This window comes from Eretmochelys imbricata, chromosome 11 (assembly GCF_965152235.1).
Source record: "Eretmochelys imbricata isolate rEreImb1 chromosome 11, rEreImb1.hap1, whole genome shotgun sequence".
NCBI classification, from domain to species: Eukaryota; Metazoa; Chordata; order Testudines; family Cheloniidae; genus Eretmochelys; species Eretmochelys imbricata.
Window position 1 is genome coordinate 20,226,427 of NC_135582.1, and position 18,572 is coordinate 20,244,998.

Consider the following 18,572-nt stretch of genomic DNA (forward strand, 5'->3'; position numbering starts at 1 on the left):
TCTTATGCAGAACCAGTAAGCTGCCAGCTTATTTAAATGAACTTCAGGCCCTCTGGGTCCCAGCCTATAGATTTCAGACGATTGACATAAATAGCTGGCATATAGCCAGTCCAGCCGCAATGTTTATTTTTGTTAGAACAAGGATAGGTTTATATTTTTTCATTCATGCCCTAGACTGTGGATGCTAGTTTAGAAAGAGATTGGTTAGGGGCTAATGTGAGGAACTCTTCCTTGTGAATGCTAGGAATCTCCTTGAATTGTCATTGGTAGAAGGTGGCTTTCTGGCCCGCCTCACATACTTCCCCATGTTAATAAAGAGTTTGATCCTGAGTTCTCAGATATGCAGAGCTGCACTAGTGAAATAAATGCCATTTATAAATTACCTGAAGAAGATCTCTGTGTAAGCTCAAAAGCTTGTTTCTTTCACCAGCAGAAGTTGGCCCAATAAAAGATATTCTCACCTACCTTGTCTCTAAGTTTGCATTATTTATCTTCAGTATTCACATTGTCTTCAGAACTCTAAACACCTCTGTTAGCCTGAAAAACTGAAGCAAACCCTCAAATGTGCTCCATTTCCAAATTGCGTTATGACATTAGATTCTCAGACCAGAATGTACCTTTAGGAACACCCATTTAAAAAAGGAGGAACTCGACTGAAATCAATGGCTTGACATCTGTATAAAACTGTTGTGAGACCAGAATCAGGCCCTTTGGGGTCAGTCAAAATTTATTCAAGTGTAACTGAAAGCAGGGTTTGGCCCATGGGCTCAAGAGAGGTCATATTCCAGATCATAAACTGGAATGGAATTGGAACTCTTCCTGGGAGCCTTCACCACGTTTTTATATTTGTAATAGATTTCATCCATATGTCACTGTCAGCATGTGTATTAAGTTCATTACCAAGGGAGGCAAAGCAAGGAACACAGACCCTGGCCCCCCTGCCCATCCTACATAAACCCCTTTGGTGAGATTTTGATCTCAGTTACATCAGTGGGAATGAACATTATATCCAGAGAAACTGCACTGATATCAAACTGGTGTAAATGAAACCAAAATCCTGGCCAAAGTATAGGGGATTAGGACCATTCATATAAATGCAGCCTGGAATGAAAGGTGTAATGCCCATGGAACATTCTTGGCTTGATTTAGCAATGAGAAACTATGTTGTAATTTAGTTAGAAAATGGAACTTAGTATTAAAACAGAGTAAGATTCACTGATTTGGTATTCAGTAGGCAGCTAAAATGAGTGTCACTTGCAGATCATCCCTTCTTTGTACCCCAAAATAGAGGAAAACTCAAACTTGAACTTCTTCCCCTTAAAAGATCTATCTTTGATATCCATGACTTGTCCAGGTCATAGAATTAGTTCTGCAGAAGTATATTAGTGTCTTCCAAAGTGACCATCATCAAAATGACATGAATCTACTTTCTGCTAAACTACAGTGCCTTTGAAAAAGCAACATTTGCTTTCAGCTACTATATGTTGGTATCTGAGAAACAACAGTATTTCTCATTACTTAGAACAGGAAATAACTGCACTCTTTCACAAATCACAAAGAGGGCAAATGTTTATTTTTAATGGCTACTACCGTATCTGCTTCTCTGCTGTCGACATCTTCACCTAATATTAATAAAGTGAAATCTCACTAAAATCTCTATTAATTCCTCTTCTAAATCACTGCACAGAAGCTGGGTATCAGAACACAGATAGCAAACTGTAATTTGTCTTCTCTCTTATTACCTACTGTCCTGCCATTTGATTCTTCATCTCTCTAATGAAGGTCACAAGGCCTGTGGATTAATATTTTCAAACTTTGAAGATAAACAACCTCACTTTTTAAAATCTCTCCAGGCCAGTTCAGCAACCGGCTTGTCAGACTCTGAGAGCTCTCCCTGTTATCTGGGCATTGTCAGATTCCCTGAGCAAACTCATTTGAGGCCATCATCACAGATAGTTTTCAATTAAAAAACAAAAAGAAGCTATTTATTTATAAACGTGAGAAATATATATAAAAATAAGTGCATTTTTGGAGTGTTTAGTAGCATTGCTCACTTCTCACAACCCCATTGCTCACTTCTCACAACCTGTTCCCTTTGAAACTTTATTAAGGCAAAGTTTCAGTAAAACATTAACATACTACATTGTACATTACTTATTCAGGATCAAGTTAGTATTCAAAGAACCTGGCTAAAAAAAGGTGACCAAATTTCTAAGGGCCTATCCTCTTTTTAAAGAAACAAGGTGGGTGAGGTAATATCTTTTATTGGACCGACTTCAGTTGGTCCCAAAAAAAAAGACATTACCATACCCACTTTGTCTCTCTACTATCCTGGAGCCCACACAGCTACAACAATACTGCAAAGAACAATGGAAGATGTAGCCTTCTCTTGTGTATGTGCTTGGTGTGAAAGCTTTTCCACTACAAAGACAGTCCACATTTTACTATACCACAATTCTATGGGAGGAGAAGTCACATTTATCCAGTAATGTGCAATTTAAAACCTTGCTGCTAAAAATAAAAAAGAAATTCCATGTATGGTCATCAGCTAGTTGGCGAGCAAGGCTGACCAAAAATATCATTATTTTTTTCTTTCTTAGCTAGGGGTAATCACTATCGAACTGAAAAAGCCAAGAGGAGACTCCAGCAAGTATCTGCTAAAGCAAAAATTAAATGTAACCGACACACCTTCTGGGTGTGGTGTTCTGTCCATTCTAGTGGCACTGAGACCACTTAGAGAGAGAAAGAGCTTGAGTCTGCTCTGTAGCCTTAGCTAGTAGAATGGCTTTTAGCTCATGCTGTAGAGGGTCATGCTCCAGAAGTCCCCGGTTCGATCCCGCCCGCCAATGACCTGGGTCTGTTGGTGTTACATAAGCACAGCCCATGACAATCACATATTTCCTATCCCATGTTTTGAAAAGGACCATGAGAAAAGTTAGCCCAAATTCATCAAAACACAGTATTTCCATTGTCGAATTGTGTTTGCCCAAGTCTTTGCTTAAAAAAATCCAGAAATAATTGATATTTTTGTGACTAGATTATTTCTTTTGTACAGCTTCAAGTGCCACTCGCATGGTTAGAAAAGGAATCACTCTCCAGATGTAGAGCACTGCTTCATTTGCTGATAGCACTGCTATTTATATGGCAACAGTCAGTTGTGCCAAGAGCAGATGGATATCTCGTAATATTAAAGAATTGCCTAATTGGTTGCTGCTGTTTCTCTCAAGTTCATGGGGGAAAAAAAACATTGGTGTTCTTCAGAGCAAGACACGAAGAAACTGGTTCAAATCGTACATTTGGCAAAGTGACCAAGTGTCTCCTGTGCTGGTATAGGAAAGACCCTGAAGCAAGAAAATACATGGCAGATGCTATTTTAACAGCCACTAGTAAAGCATGACTCCAAATAGTAGCACTTTCAAAATCTCCCATAAGGTCTTTACAAAAATTCTAAAGACAGAAGAATTCACTGCAGAGATTTGGAAGTGAATGTTCATTGGCATCAATGTATATCTTAGATGATATATACAAATAAAAACGTTCGTACTCACCCAATCCACTTAATCATCTGTGCCCCAATCTATGTTTTATCAACATACATCCCTTTCAATTCCACACATATTCCCCTCTCAATATGTTGGATGGTGTCTACTAGCTGACAAGGAAAGAGCATGTATATACCTATGTATCTCGGCATGACAAAATGATTTTAAAATTACCATGTCTGTACATTGTCTGCTTATGACATTATGCATCACATTCCAGTGAAATCTAAACAATATCAAGTAGCAAAAAATGCTGCTTGAAAAACTGATGTGTTCTTATCTAACTTTTGGGGGGGAAATGGAATTTAGTATCATACTTATATGTCCTGATTCTTTTATATAAGCACTAAAGAAAAATTTAGTTAGCTTAAAAAAGTCTCAAATCTGATTTATCTGTGAGACACACTTCACAACACAAACCAATTTTGCTGTAGTAATACCATGTCAATATTTCCTGACAAGACAAATGTTGTTATTATTTTGCCATTTCTTACCTTTGTAAAAGTTTAGAATTTTACAAAACGACTCTTCTTTACATGTCAGAATGGAAAGTTGGCGTAAAGAAAAAAATTGAAGCCATTCTTATAGCTAATGACAGTGATGGATTCTGCAGTGAGGTTAAAAACGATTCTGGCATGATAGAGGCATTTTCAAAAGTGAAAAATAAACAAAATTTTAATGCATAAATGCATTTTTTCCCTGTATAAAGGGGAATAGGTAAGGTAAAAAGAATTTTAACAGATTTTTTTTTATTGCTTCAGCTCTCTGATACTAAAGGCAAAGTTATTCTTATACTGTCTGCTAGAGCTATGTATACTCATTCCATATTGATATTCTTCCACCTTTTCAAAAAAGTAGTCCATCTAAAGAATTTTTCTTACCTTCATATTAAATATTATTTTGTTGAAGCTATGGGGGGGGGGCACATTAAAAATGAAGCATCAACTTTTGATTCAGTTTAGGAGATTTTCAAAAGTGCCTAAAAGGTCCTCAGAGCCTAGTTTTTTAGGACTTGTGCTCCCAAATCCTTGAGGCATTTTTTTAAAATCTCCCCTTTAACATCTAATATATCCCAGGTTAAGGGATCATGTCCTGCACTTGCAGGCAGATTTGCTGAGTCATTCTAACAGGTATTGTCCAATTCTGGCTATTATGATCTCTCATGGCAAACAATCTTGTTTTTCCAGAAACCTGAGAGACTTTGTCTCTTTGCATTCAGCTGGGGGCAGAGGAAGTTGTTCCCTTTCTTATCTTGAAGGGTAAGTTGTGCTGAGAGTGGCTGACTCCTCCCACTAATGCTCTGGTGTGGGGGGAGGCGCAGGAGGTCATGCACATTTCTCTCTTACTGTGGGGAAACAAGTCCATACAAACAAAGTGAATGTAGAATAGATGGGGAAATAGTCTACTGCAAGGGGGCAGAATGTAGGTGGGAGTTGTAGTGAAGTGATGACTCACTGGTGCAGTGCCTCCTGCTGGTAGTCTTGGGAATTAGCTCTTCCAGCCTGGAGTGCCCTCTGCAGGCTGGTGTCTCACCTGCCTTAGGGCCCCCGTGTCCCTCCTGGACCCCAGTGCCCCTTACCCTGGGGTTCTGCCCACCGCAGTACCCCACAGTCTGGGTCTCTCCTCCCTCTAAACTCACCTTGCCTCAGTGGCTACTGCCAGTCATCATCTAGCTCCCGCTCACTGGGCAGACTGCAGTGTAATGGCCACTCATCACTGGCAGGGAGGTTGGACCAGCTGCCTCTGCCTATCCTCAGGCTGCCCCTCTGCAGCCCCAGTACCCTTTGGGCCTTTACCAAGGCCTGCAGCCTGGGGTTTTACCAGGCTGGAGCTCCCCAGCTCCCTTTGCCCTTCCCCAGCACTGCTCCACTTAAGGTACCTCACTATCAGGCAGCTAGCCTTTCCCACTCCTGGACTAGAGTGAGACTCCTTCATCTCCTGACCCCCAGCCCTCTTATAAGGGCCAGCTGGACCCTGATTGGGCTGGCCACACCTGTGATCAGCTACTCACTCAGTTTTCCCAGCCGCAGCCCTCTCCAGGGCTGCTTTTAACCCCTTCAGAGCCGGAGCGGGGTGACCATCCCACTACGGAGTAAATGTATTAGGGTAGGCATATCCAGAGATGAATATTGCATGAGGATGGGGGTTTGCATGAAAGGAGAGTATCACCGAGTGGTCTGGCCCTTTTAGGGTGTTGGACTTCGTTATTTGGCCCAAGGTGATAGAATTGGCTGGAGTGGGTGGGTGGGTCAGCTGACCAGGTATCATGTGATGGTAGCCTAGGGCAGTGTTTCCTAGAAGAGGGATTCTGCTCAGATAGAGAGGGAGAGTGACCTGCTGGGAATCCAGAGATGACTGGGTTTTCCATACCAGCCAGATGGAAAGGACTGGCTGGAGCTACCGGCAGTGAGGGCAGCAACAGAAGCATTAAGAGGAAGAAGCTTGAGGAAATACGAGTCATCAGAACCTGGGTTTTGGGGAAAAAGCTGTTGAGCCCAGCAAGGGGCTGAAGAAATTGTGGAATGAGGGGAAAACTTGTTTTGATGTACGCTGACATTTGAATTGTAGTGTTGTTTCAATAAACCAGACCCCAAGAAGAGACATTATTTGACTCAAAACTGGCTAAGTACCATTTTAGAGAAGCCTGTAATGGGAAAACAGAAAGAGAAGCAATGTCCAGGGTTGGATCTGGTAAGAGCCTGTCACTGATGGCATGTTTCTTTTGTGGGGAATGCACTCAGCTTTGCTCTCTGACAAAACATGGGAACAGTTTTGTGTCTAGGAGAGAAGGTGTTTCACAGAAATTATCGGCAATGGCACTGTATCCAAATGATGGGTCTTTAAATTAGCTCCACTCTGATCTGTATCTCAAAATACATTGTTTTTCTTCTATCTATTTTATGACCAAAACATTTTATGAATAGTGTCACAACATACTTCCATAAATATGCTATATTTTGATGGACAGAATAGCTCAGAGTCTCGCAGGGGACGGGGGCGGGATAGTAATGGACTATATTTAACACATCAAATCCACCCCAAGTCAGTTGTGACCAAATGTTGTCACCAGATGACTGTCTTAGTGCTGGCCCCAATGTACAGGTGTCCACAGCACAACTGGCACTAACTGGCCCCCTTGCTGCTTGTGTCAGTAGAAAGACCAAGCATTAAATGGACTAGGATATTGAACTACATTCTCATCCATATTCAGGCCAGAATTTAAGGACAATGTATGCATGCTGACATCAACACGGTACCTGTTCTGGAGAAAGCTAAATGACTTCATTCTTTCCATCAGGTACAGAGCTGGTCAAATGATATTTGTCAGCTCAAATGGCCTTTTTTTTGGCCTTCTCAAAATACTTATAAATCAATCCAGTTATTTGCAGATCTATTCTGTCTTTAAAGATATTCATCAACTATTAGAAACAAACAAATGGCAGTTTATTGTTTACTTGTGAAGCATCTAATGTTGGCTTGGTATTTAAGCTTCAGAACTGATCACCCAAGACACTAATGAGTTAAATACACCTATTTCACTTCAAATATTGAATCAAAAATACAAGCTTGAGTAATTTGATACTTAATATATTTGACTAAATTATGCAGTAAAGTTTTGAAACTTTGTGAATAATAAAAGTCTCAAAGACCAGTATAGTCAAATATAGCCAAAGCCATAGTATTCACATGCCTTTGCTTTTAATATTCAGATGGCTGTAGTCATGAATTTTTTGTAATTGCTAACATTCATAGACACATACAAAACCAAGAACTATGCTATATCTTTTATGAAACTAAAGATGATAGAATGAAGGCAACAGTCTTTTCACTTATACTGGTATAAATCAGGAGTAGATGCACTGAAGTCAATGGAATTATATTAAATATTACTATTGTTACAGTAGCTATGTTGGTGTAAAACTAAAATAAGCAAGGAAAGAATCAGGCCATATTTAACTGCAACTTGTCCTGCAGTTTCAAGCTGATTACTTTAATACATTTCCCAAATCCATGCTGTGCAAATAATTGTGGATTGTTGTTATCTTATATTGCTGAAATGACAAAAATGATATATCATCTATAGTATGGCAGTAAGGGTACCCTATATACAGAAATGTTATGGAAAGAATTCAGTTAATAACTTATCTTTAACTCAGCCTAATATGTAAGTTGAAAAAAAACTTTTGCCTTAAAAATTAGGTTTCTAAAATAACCTCTCTCTTAATTCTTGTCTACTACTATTACAAGCAACACATAAGATTCCAATAATCAAAGAAGTTTAGAGAAATATTTCTTTAATTTTCCTGTTTGTTTCCTTTGTACAATGGGTAGCACATTCTCTATAGCTAATTGCATAGTTTCTCATGTATATTTGCTTTTTAGAAGAGTTGGTCAAAAAAGCCACATACACTTTTTGCAATAAAGTGCCAAATTGTCATTTTTATCCTCCCTTTCCCTGCAAAAGAATGACAAGCTCTTTTAGGTCCTTATTTTGTAAAGACCATATAGCATGTGAGTAGTTCCAATGATTTCAATGAAATTGCCCATTTGCTGAAAGTTTAGAACATGCATAAGTGTTTGCAGGACTGAGGCCTTAGCTTGTCAATTTTCTCTTTGTTCATGTGTGTCTTTCAAACAGCCACAGGGAATCAAAAGACATTTTCAAAAACAGGTGATTATAAAACAACAAAAATTGAAAAGGCAACTCGGTAGCAGTTATAGTAACTGAAACTAGTTTTAACTGTTTGAAAAAAAAACTGACCAGATTTTAAGTTTCTGGGGTCTCTTTTTGAATTCCCAGGCTTTTGTCACAATGTTAGAATTATTTGCATATAATTGGCCAAATTCTCTATTGGCATAACTCCATTGAAGTGCATGAAGTTATCAGAAGAGAAGTTCACTGAGTAGTTTGGAAGGTTGTTTATCACAATTTTTTATCTAAAGAAATATTAGCATGATTTTTTCATGAAACTAAAATATGGAAAATACTGCATTTTTCAGTGCATCTATAATATTTCATTAGAATTAGATACAATGTGCCTGATTCTCCTCTCAAATATGCCAGTCTTACATTGGTGTAACACTGCATACTTCAGTGGAGGTAATCCTGATTTCAGCCAGGATAACTGAGAGCAGAATTTGTGCTCATGTATAGAAAACAGTTTAGCAGCACTTATCTGAAAACAAAAGATAACTAGCTGTCTTTGAGATGAGATTGCCAGATTTATGCCAGATTTAATTTATTCTCCAGTTATGAATATATTATCAAGTTGCTTTTCTAAAGCATAATTACAGTTACTTTTTTTCTCTAGATATGCTGACAGGTTTTGTTTTTGTTATTTTGGGTTTTTTTTTTACAAAATACACTGTAAAAATCAGAACCATATAAAGGAAAGAATAGAATAAATTTAGATCTTAAGAGGAAAGCAAGAAGATTTGCAGTTTCTACTAGCTGAAATCACAAATGACTGAGATCAAGTTATTAAAACCTTTCTAAAGTTTGATTGTGTGTGTGTGTGTGTGTACAACACACGCCGATATATCTAATCATAAAAAAATACACATATCAAGTATCACTAACACAGAACTCCATCTATATTAGTAATTTCAGTACTATAATCTGTATTTGCAGTAAGTAACTCCAACCATAATCCCCCAACCTGAGTTAATGTTCTTCATTCCCCAACAACCGTATCCCATTGTTACACAGAAACCTATTCTCTACGACACATGAAGCAATTAATTCGCCCTGCCAAATACAAGAGGAATGTAATGCTTTTTCAAATATCAAATCAGTCCAATTTCATTTAGACTTAAATGATTTTTCTGGTCCCTCTTCATGTAGATACCTCTGCAGTCAATTAGCATTGTCACTTTTAATCTGTAGTATTCAGATACTGGTCATTTCCCATTAGAGTCTCATTAAATAGATTCTTATGGTCAGACAGAACCTTCTGCAGTGTAATATCTGAGGAGAAAGCCAACAGTCATTATGCAGCTGGCATTTACTAAAAGGTTAGATATTACAGATAACCTTAATCACAAATTACTTTGAACATCAGCGAAGTAGCTCACAACTTTGCATTTCCACCGAAACAGCTAAGTTTTCACTCAAACACTTTTAGGCTGTTTCTCAATTAAAGTTAACTAGCTATATGTTTTGTTTCCTGATTAAGTGTTCTTAAAACTTTATAGAATTTCTGAAAAGATCCATGGATTCCAGAAATTGCAATATGAAAGGAAGTCACATGAACACTTGCTACTTCTTCAGAGTGCTGCTAAAGGATAGGTTTCTTAGTTAAAGAGAATAGAAAAATGCCTGCAGTCATACCCACTTCTGGCTGTGATAGTGGCTTAGCCTTACCAAAGAATGCCATGACTAGAAATGGATTAATACCATAGCATTTATAGCAGGAATACATGATAGTGTGATGGTATAAAAGGTTTAAATCAGCATGAGTTTGGAAAAATTGACTGGTGAAGCCATAAGGCTATTATGCTGATCAGCGCCAATGAGTGTTAATAAAAGTTTTAAAGGATACCAGACTTTCATTCATTGTGTCCATGTTACATATTTCACAGATAAAATTATTTTAGAAATGTCTTGGAGAGCTTTAAATACATTTATTAGGACCATTTTTTGTATCCCTCTGCCTATGAAGCCAAGTGTCTTAGTTACCCCTCAACTGCTCAGGATGAAGCCATAAAAACCTCTAAAAGTAACTTAAAATAGTTTTTCTGTTCATAAAAATGTCAGCACTTTGAAAGCTAGTATCACAGGACCTTCCAGGGATAGAAATATATTCTGTGTATCCTCCTGAAAGGCTGGGCACCTCTCCTTTCCGATCATGTCAATACCCAATTTCTAGCAGGGTTATGCGCTATTGTGCCTTCAATCTCCCATTGTCTCATGCTGAATATTTTCCATCCTGGGTATCATACCAGAGAACATTTCAAATACTTGGTTGGGAGAGAAAGGAAATTGGGGGATGGGGAAATGGGGGTGGTGATTTTCTTTTAATAGCAGATGTATGAAGCTGCCTTGGACTGTGGAATATGAGTATAAGCCTTAAGGGAGATGATTTAGTGGGTGGAATGCAAGTGAGGGAACAAAAGGTGCATGATAGATACAATATGTCACATGGCTCCACAAAACTAAAGCTACTGCAGAATGCAGCAGCCCACTGATCAAAGGCCTGATTCAATGTTATTTATATATATCACGTGGCCATCACCACACACATGATCTAATTAAGACTTGCACATCTATACTCCCTGCCTGATTGGTTAAGGATAGTCACATGACCATATCTTAATGCTTAATGCACTGTTGGCCTCCCAAGCAATTTACATCTGACATATCTGAACATGGAGCCTCTTCGAAGAGACTGGCCGACATGGCAGCTTGGCTCTCCCAAGTCTCCCTTTGAAAAGATGAACCAGCCTCTCACCTGGGGAGGGAGGCATTGCCTTGGGTGACACTATGATATTGCTTTCAAGATTAGCTGTTTTATGGCCTCTGGATGGTGGAGTATACAGATGGATTTTCTTTACATATTGATTTGTGCTTTTTAAGAAAGAAAAGTGCCCAGAGCCTGGGAAATGTACCTTTTAATATTCTTATAAGGCTCAATACAATTACAGATGGGGAACTGAGGCACAGAGAGAGACTAAATGACTTTCTCAAGGTCATACAGGAAGTCTGGCAGAATAGAGAATTTAATCTAGATCTCCAAACTCCCAGACTAGCCCCCACCCCAGCCACTCAACCATCCTTCCTCCATATATTTTTAAAAGAAATCTATAAAATAAGTTGAGAGTGTAAGCAAAAGCAAGCTGAAGATCTCCATTAGTTATATAATTTGATCAAAATATCTAAATATTTCATAGCTAACAGTGTTTTTATACTTCAAGTTATTTAACTGATTGCCTGTCTGATAATTCTTACTGATTGTTTATCTCTAGTGGCATAACAGCAGATACAGAGCCTAAGATGCAATTGTGACAAGAGATCTTACTGTATGGAATAATTCAATGGCTCATTAAAAAACAGAATTAGGCTTTGTTTCAGGGACTATCTGCCAAGAGATTTTTGCATATTTATAGTCTTGTGATGTCAATTGTATTGATATGTACAGTTGATCAGCTGGACCCTCATTAATTAAGCACACAGGTCAATGTAAATTAGCTTATACATGATTTTCAGAGGTCATGGAACTCTGTGTCTATCTATCTATATATGTAATTCCATGCCACACACTAGTGTTCACAAAACATTATAGTTAAGAAATTATCCATGATTCGGATCCTTGTGTTTACATGTTATAATCTCACTGTATATCTTTATGCATGCTTTGTCCAACATTGCAATATGTAAAACATATTGGTATTTCTTATACAACCTTACTTCTATATGTTTCACAGCTGAATATACAGTCCATAGACTGGCTTTGTTTTTAAATCTCAGTGGGATCTACAAAACAAGCCAAATTTGATGGGGGAGAGGAAAAGCACAGGGCAGAAACTCAGGCATTGTGGGTTCTATTCCCAGTCCTGTCAATGACCAGCTGAATGACTCTGGGCTACCTTCAGTTAACTTCTTTTTGGTGCAGTTTTCCCACCAGAATATAATAATGGTGGGGTTACTCAAAGAAGAGTTGTATGGATTAGCTCATTCATATTCTGAAGTCATCAGATGGAAGAATATATAAATGTAAAGTATTTTTTCCAAATCTTTATGTATAAGGTCTTTTATTAGAAGAAGCTAGCAGCATATTATACATTTTTCAAGAAAACACATGTATATGTGGGGGGATTAGGAAAGAATTTAGAGGATGTATATGTATACTTTATTATGCAATCTTTAATTATATAATAACATATTACTTCCACAAGATCTCTGCCTCATTCAGTGCACATGATGTGAACCAGGAAGTGTTACAACTTATTTTAAAGTCACTTATTAAAACAGAAGTGAAGAGAAAGGTTTTCATGAAGTTTTCAACTAGTGGAATAGGGTGAGCGTCATATTTGACCCCAGACAGAGAGTCAGCTTTGACCCCAGAATGCAAACCAAGCCTGCGTAACTCCTGGGGAATCTGCCAGAGGCCAAGGACATCTCTGACCTCCACTCTGCCTCATGAAGCCCTGCAATTCTTGCCCCAGGTGCTGGGACCATGATGACTGGGCTTTTCCTCCTCTGAAAGTGGAGCTCCGCAGCACAGAGGGGGCTCCCCACAGGCAGTGGCTGACAGCCCTTTCAGCAAAGGCAGGGGAGATCCAGCTGTAGAGTAACTAAATGAGCATGAGATTTCCGGACACTGCATGCACCACATACCCATCCCACGTAACACCCAATAGTTCTTTCTATTCCATCTCCTAGCACTTTTTCTAAGAGCCTCACAAAATGTTTATACTAAGTCAGTTGCAGCTGCTCTGTCAGGAACTCACTAGGCACTGCAGCCATCAAAGCAATTAAAAAAATTGCACAGAAGGTAATTAAAAGCCTTACTGGTTCTTGCTATTAGACTGACATTTTAAATGCCTCTAGATGTTTTATTGTGCCAATAACCTATTTCCCTAGTCTCCAAGAGAAATACAACTGACATCAGTAATTTACCAAAATACTCTACAGGTACTACAACATGTGCCAAATAGAAATCTATATTAAATCAGCGACAATATTCTACTCTGTGCAATTCATTGCATACCTTAATGGAACAACAGTTATTTGTTAATAGCTTTGTCTTATATTTTCATTCCCGCTAGTCCTCTTGGTAATAGAAGTACGTGTGCCACAGAAAGGGGTATTGCTGCTTATCAGGTGAGAGTATGCAATGGAGGTGTGGGGGATGGAAGGCAGAGAATTTCCTTCTCCCAACACACCTGGACAGAAACTGTAAGCAAAATAATATTGAGTATTCTGAAGACTTTATGTGAACCTGAAGTGATGCATAGGCCTTGAGCTGGCCCTCTCCACAGAGGTGAATTTCAACCTAAGTGAGGTAGGTCTAATGTTTTTGGCTATCCTCTTAACCCCAGTGGGGGCAAGGTCAGTTTGAGGAATTGGGAAATAGCTGTATTTTTTATTAATCTGGTTCAGGCTCCTGTGTGTGTGTGTGTGTTTATGATGCGTTACTTACTATGGAGTTAGATCAAAAGGGGTTGTTAAAGGAACCAAGCAAGGAAAGTGAAACAATGGCTGAGCTATGGAGCATCCTGACATACACACACATACATATAGCCAGGGTTATAGCCACGAAGGGAAGATTCCTTGGTCCCAATCCTGATAAGATAGCTATTTTGGCCCGGCTGGGAAGAGGGAGAGATCAAAAGTTACACTAAGCCACTACAGGACCCCAGCGCCTAGAAAAGAGAGGGGGTTGTATGAATGGAAGGGTCAGTGGAAGTGGACAGGCTGGCAAGGAAATACACAGATAGACTAGGATTGGCAACTTTCTACTCGCACAAAACGGAACACCCTTGCCCTGCCCCGCCCCTCGTCCGAGGCCCCTCCCGTGCCTGCCCCTTCTCCGAGGCTTCGCCCCCTCACTTCATTTCCCCTCCCCCTCCCGCCCCCCGCTCCGTTGCTCACTCTTCCTACCCTCACTCACTTGCTCATTTTCACTAGGCTGGCTCAGGGGGCTGGGGTGCAGGAGGGCTCCGGCTGCGGGTGTGGGCTCTGGAGTTGTGCTGGGGATGGGGGGTTTTGGGTACAGGAGGGTGCTCTGGGCTGGGATCAAGGGGTTCAGAGGGCAGGAGGGGGATCAGGGTTGGGGCAGAGAGTTGGGGCCTTGGAGGGGTTCAGGATTGCAGGCTCCGGGCAGTGCTTACCTCAAGCAGCTCCCAGAAGCAGCAGCATGTCCCTCCTCCACCTCCTACACAGAGGTGCAGCCAGGCAGCTCTACATGCTGCCCCATCCTCAGGCGCCACCCCCGCAGCTCCCATTGGCCACAGTTCCTGGCCAATGGGAGCTGCGGGGGCAGCATTTGGGGCAGGGCAGCGTGCAGAACCCCCTGGATGCCCCTATGCATAGGAGCCAGAGGAGATACATGCCAGCTGCTTCCCTGGAGCCACACGGTGCAGAGACTAGCAGGGAGCCTGCCAGCCCCACTGCACGGTGCCACCAACTGGACAGTCAACAGCCTGGTCAGACTGCTGACCAGAGCTGCCAGGAACCCTTTTTGACCTGGTGTGCTGGTCGAAAACCAGACACCTGGTCATCTTAAGATAGCCAGAGCATGCTGCAAGCAGGACGGTCTGCTTTTCCCAGCCATGTTTATGGAACTTTTGTTGTTTAACCCTTTGTTCTGCATGATATATAGCTTTTTGGGAAGGACCAAACAATGCTGTGTTTTAAAAACTCTTTACTGCTTTAATCTGCTCGCAGGTCATAGAAGCCTGGAGCGAAAGGGCTGCCAGGTGCCAGACACTGTTGGGCCTGTTGTGTTAAAATGGTTGGGAAGCAGCAGGGATTGGGATTGCCACCCAGAAATCTAATCTAAGGGCAGTCGGACCATGGCTCCACCCAGAATGAGGTGCAGGGAGTCAGGCCTATCGCCCAAGGGATACACCCAGGAGAGTCTAAAAGGGATCTAAGGTGCAGCTCACCCCATAACTATGACAGTCAGACAACTGAGAGCATGGCCAGGCCCCACTCCCATGGGCCTACTGATGTTAGTATAGTTCGATCCTTTTTGAACCAGCCATAAGAACCACTGCTTCTCTGTCTCTCTCTTTTCACATCTACAGTATTTATACAGTCAGTAAACTGTTATATAATACATTAATAATAAATTATTTTGCAAAATAATTGATGAGTCCTTGAAATACATTCCTTCCATATAAACTACTACACACTCAATAGAGTCTTCTGATTTCATTCAATCCTGTATACATCAAAAGAAAATCCATTGACTTCAGTGGTGTTACATGGAAAACTGCAGGTTTGCACTGGGTTTTCTAAGATGGATAAATTCATGGTATAAGCGCAATGCTGTAGGAATGTGAGTTGGTGTTGGCTCTCCAGAAGATTTTGTACTCCAGCAGTCTAAAAACTTGTCCTTTCAAATGTGTTTTCATAATTTCAAATCCAAACCACTGACTTCAATGGAGCGGAGCAGGCTGCATAGCAGCTGAAGATCAGACATGTAGCTTTAGTTTAAATCAGAGTGGTTTGGCCTATACAACTATTTTATTTTTTTTCCCTCAAAACGTGAGAAATGCATGTATGCACGAGGAAAAATAAAAAAAGCCCAAAAAACACAAGTTAGTATTACTCCATATGCTCTCATGCTAACAAATATAAAAAGTAAGGTTTTAAGCTGTATCCATGTCATAACAAGACACAGAGTTTACTGTGTCTAGTATGACACTCTCCTCTGTTTTAAATATTGTCTGTTCCTGAAAAAATGTCTAAAAAAGAGCAATTCTAACTATATATACAAGTAAACCTCACGTGCTATGAGAAAACGGAGGATGAGTGGCAAACTAACGAGGAATACTGAAAGTTTTAAATTTGTCCACGATATCTGTTCTTAACTAGGAAAAAAGTAAAAATTAACCAAATAAAAAAAGTGGCAGTATAATTGTACTGGAGTCTAAGTGTCTATGTGCTTATATGGTTCTCATCACCACAGGTGTCTGAGACCAGAGAGCCACTTAACTATATTCAATTAACTCTAAACTGATCAGGATTTTTTTTTTCCCAGCAAAAAATTTTGTTGTTGTTTTTTTCCTGAATTTTTCATTGAGGATACTTGAGTTTTTGCTGAAAAATCAAAAAAATTTCAGCAGCCAAAAATGTTGTCCGTTTTAATTTTGACAAAACCCTGAAATTCTGACAAATGTTCACTTTCCACAAAAGATTTTATTTATTTATTTATTTATTTTACAGAAAATGGCTTTTTTCTACCAAGTTCAGATTAAAAGAATTTCAACCAGCTCTAGTTAACACCTTATCAATCTGTGTGGAGTAAAATCTCAGAGGAAGAATAAACATAAATATGAAGATAGTTAGATACAGGGAAGGAAACGAGAGATGAGAAATAAGAGTGACTGGGAGATCCATTCTCCTTTGCAATGAGGACTGATAAAATGTGATAATAGAGGTGCTTTTCTAGTATCGCTCAGTGTCATTTAGCCACAGAAGTCTAAGTATTCTACTATATGCATGTGGTCCTGCACATGAGAGAAAGAAATTTGTAGTTATCATGTTAGCATCAGGTTCCAGGAAGAATCATGATATTATATTTTCATGTAGCTATTTTAACTGCAATCTCTCAGCAGTGTTGCAATGTTTTAATTTCAGCTAACAATTAGACCTTTCATTTTGCATCTTCAGCTCATTAGTAAGTATATTGAACATTAGTCAGTCTTATTATGGATCCCTAGGGCATCCACCATTAACTTCTCTCCAATCTGACAAATCGCAATATAGTCCCCTCAGTTTCCTATATTCCATCCAGTCTTTAATCCGGGTCAGGACTACACCTCTCCCATCATGGATTCTAAGACCCTATCTACACTACCTTTTAAACTATATTCAGTAGAATATGTTTATAAATTATTCTTGCTACCAAGATGCTTATACAAGACCAAATCATCCTTTCCAAGAGAGAACATGTGATCTGAAAACTCCACAAATTTCAACTCACTCTTCATGGCATCCACCTGTCTGGAAAAGAAGGTAAGGTGGTATTTGCACGAGCTTTCTGCCCTCCATATGCACATTTTGATGAGATAATTTAGTCCATAGCCAGTACGAACTCAAACAAAGGCAAACTCAATAGCCACCCCTCAGCAAAAGGGATCAATCCCCATTGGTACAAAGAATGGAGAGGGAAAGCTGGAACAGTGGATGCCAGGCATATTAATCAAGGGAGGGGACAAAAAAAGCAGATTAGGAATAAGCCAGGTAAAGTAAACATCTCAAAGCATTACACCCTAAATGGTCCACTGCTAAGGAATGAGAAATTCCTGCCCTTTGCCTGTTTTCAGTGGAATCTAGAGCCTGAGACTTCATAACCATTTGGTTAGAACTATAAAAATATACTACAGAATAGCCTATAAAGTAGATTCCTTTCTCCCCTCAGTTCAGCTTCAGCCCCCTTTACACAGACCAGCTATCCTAGCACCTTCCTAGCAAGAACACTTCTGGATAACAAGGTTTGATGGTGTCCTTAATTGCTTTTGTGAGGAACAACTGGTTTCCTTTTATTTACTGTTCTGTTGATTGTAAGAACTCTAACAAGCTTGACAGACACAATTTACCCTTGCAGAAGCTATGCTGGTTTGTCCCTATCAGCTGATATATGGCAAGGTGATTTGCTCTGTCCTTAACTATTTCTCTGTTGGCCCGCTAGGTTACTTGTTGTGCTGCCATCTTTTCATTAACATCCCACTGACGTCAATGATACTTTAGAAATGTAACTGATATAATATTCAGCAGCACAGCAAGTGCATCCTGCCTGGAAGTTTGGCAGCAGTCAAGGAATTAATAATAGTTTCAGTTTCTCAACTATCTATAATTTCTTAGATTGCTCTGATGCCTTTTTCACTGCTAGGCACTGCTATGACCACTACTTTTCAGAAACAATTGATTATTTTATGAGCATGATCATTAACAGACTCAAGAGGGCCTCCATTCTTTCACCACTCCATTAGTACCACTATAGATGACTGGTATTCAGAGTTAATGTTAGTTGTTTATGAACTGTTGTAGTGAAGTTAATGCAATATTTGTATGTTGTTGGCTAGCATCTAGATAGTTCATAACAGCATAACATGTCATTTTTTTCTTTGCTGTTTTCCAGTTAGCTTTTTCTGCTGCTGTTTAGAAATGTAGGCACTGCAAGTGGCTTGAGTATGGCTGCTGTTTTCATATGCTTACATATGGGGATAACGAGTGTTATTTAATGTTCTTATTTATTTGTCTAGAATTCTCTTTAGCTTTCCACTTTCCTCAATTTTTTTTAAGTATATTCTCTTGCTCAGTGTGGGGAATTTGCTTGGATTCATTTAACTCTTTTT